This window comes from Chrysochloris asiatica, unplaced genomic scaffold (assembly GCF_000296735.1).
Source record: "Chrysochloris asiatica unplaced genomic scaffold, ChrAsi1.0 scaffold00021, whole genome shotgun sequence".
In the NCBI taxonomy this organism is placed as follows: domain Eukaryota; kingdom Metazoa; phylum Chordata; class Mammalia; order Afrosoricida; family Chrysochloridae; genus Chrysochloris; species Chrysochloris asiatica.
Genome location: NW_006408539.1, coordinates 20573818 through 20576004, shown reverse-complemented (window position 1 = coordinate 20576004; position 2187 = coordinate 20573818). Strand labels below are relative to the sequence as shown.

Below are 2187 nucleotides of genomic sequence, written 5' to 3'. Positions count from 1 at the left end.
GGAATTGACTTGATGGCACTTAACAACAACAAGCTCATTTTAGAGCAATAATATTTGAAAAGGAAAGAAATTTGTGTCAGCTTCTTTCTCCCATGATTTCAATATTAGAAATAATTGATTGGCCTTTTAAAATTTGATAGAAATATAAACAAATCACCTGAAGTGCAGAAAACCAGGCATGTCATAAAACACGTCAAAAATACTAGTTACACATGTTGCTGTTGTTAAATATCACCGAGTTTATATATTTATATATATATATCGAACAGATGTAGGGCTTCCAAGCAATGGCTGGTGCATTTGAACTGCAGACCTTGTGAGTAGTAGTCTAGTGTTTATACCACAGCACCACATCATGTTAATTACCAAACAAGCTTTCAAACAAAACTGTCTGGGGGTTAGAGAAAAGAGATGGCTCATTTTAGCTCTTCTTCCAGCAAATAGAGTTAATTGTTCTGCTTTCCTTTCCTGGAAAGTTTCTCAAATTAAACATCCAAGCTCTTTATCAATCTGTCAGCAAAGTGAATATTACTACTAAATACTTTGAAATTAAGCTGTGAAGATATATGGGTGTTTTGTACAGACATGCCACAAAGGTTTAATCTAAATTTCATTTCAAGCAAATTTTAAGAAAAATGAGTATCAAAGCTTTGAAAGTATTTATTAATATGCCTTAAATTTATTTGTACCTGAATTTTTTTTTCCTATCTGATTACTTAAGGGAAAAAAATGTTCTATGTTTGTTTGTAAGCTCACATATTGTCTTAGTTAATGAATAATCCTAGTTTCAAATCTTTAGGAATTTTTTTTTAATGTTTAAGGTTTCAATTCTCTTTCTTAACCTGAGTGTAATGCCATAGAATCAAGTTATAGAAAAATAAGTCTTGTATATTTCTCATACTTCCTGAAGGCCAGGGGTTTCTTACTCTCGGACTGTGTAATAAGCCTCCCACATTTCAATTCTGATTAATTGAAAATGATCACATCTATCATAATTGCACATGTAATTAAAATTACAAATGTAGTTCTTTTCATTAACAAAATACCATATGCTTTTGTTGTTAAGTGCCATCAAGTTGGTTCTGACTTATGGTGACCCTACATATGGTCTCCAAGGGGACACTGGTGAATTTGAACCACTGACCTTATGGTTCAAACTGACCTTTCGGTCCAGTGCTTTATCCCACAGTGCCATACTAGAACTCCAGAATAGCACATATATGATGAATTTTAAAAGCATATGAATGAATTGAACATACAGAAGTGCCTTTCCTTACTACCCTTAAACACTCACTTCCTTTATTAATAGATTGTTTTCCTTTTCTTACTTTTCAGCATTTGAAAATGAAATTTATCAATACTTCTTCCTATGATGCAAATATTTTCCCAACTCTGCAATTATTGTGTGGACTTTTTACATTATACATGTTTTTTTAAAAAATGTGTTTAGCTTTATCTTTTTATTTGTTCAGTTTCTGGATTTCTTGCCTCACTTAAGAAAAGCTTCCAAACTCAATTTAAACCAAAGCTTTCTTCTAGTTGTTTTATTTCGCAATGTATCAAGACTATTGAATTTTTGTGGTTAAAACCTACAGTGTATACTGTTGTTGATTACAAACCCTTACTGTTGGCTTCTTCAACTGCCTTTTCCACTTGAGCTATGACCTTAGAAAACTTATCGAATTGCAATTTGAGAAACTAAAGTGTTTCTCATTGCTTTTATTAATAAAGTAGGGGAGAAGGTGTCCTGATGGCGCAGTAGTTAAGTGCTTGACTGTTAACCTAAAGGTCAGCAATTTGGACCCACAATCACTTTGGAAAACAGATGAGGCAATTGGCTTCCACAAAGATTACAGCCTTGGGAACCCTGCAGTGCAATTCTATTCTATCCTGTATGAGTCAGAACTGACTCTATGAGAGGAGGTTACAATTGAGGAAGGTAATAATATATCCATCAGTATTAAATGAGTTACTATAAATATTTCAATCCATTCCTGGATTCTTTAGCAAACTGTCAGTATACTTGACTATCTTCATTAAGTCCTATGTGAATTATTCCACAGGAGATACAAGGCCCTCAATAAGTGTTGATTGTGATGAATGTATTGAACACAACTTTTGTTGTTGTTGTTGATAAATAGATGAACCATATAGAGGTATTATGACCAGTTAGCTTTTCATCAAGTA

The 2187-nt window shown here is 33.0% G+C and overlaps 1 protein-coding gene across 1 annotated transcript in view; it reads left to right on the top strand.

The window, feature by feature from the left end:
* The window catches only part of CDH19 (cadherin 19, type 2), a 64678-nt gene that overhangs the window by 26483 nt on the left and 36008 nt on the right, over positions 1-2187 (top strand). The gene's annotated exons all lie outside the window — the stretch shown is intronic.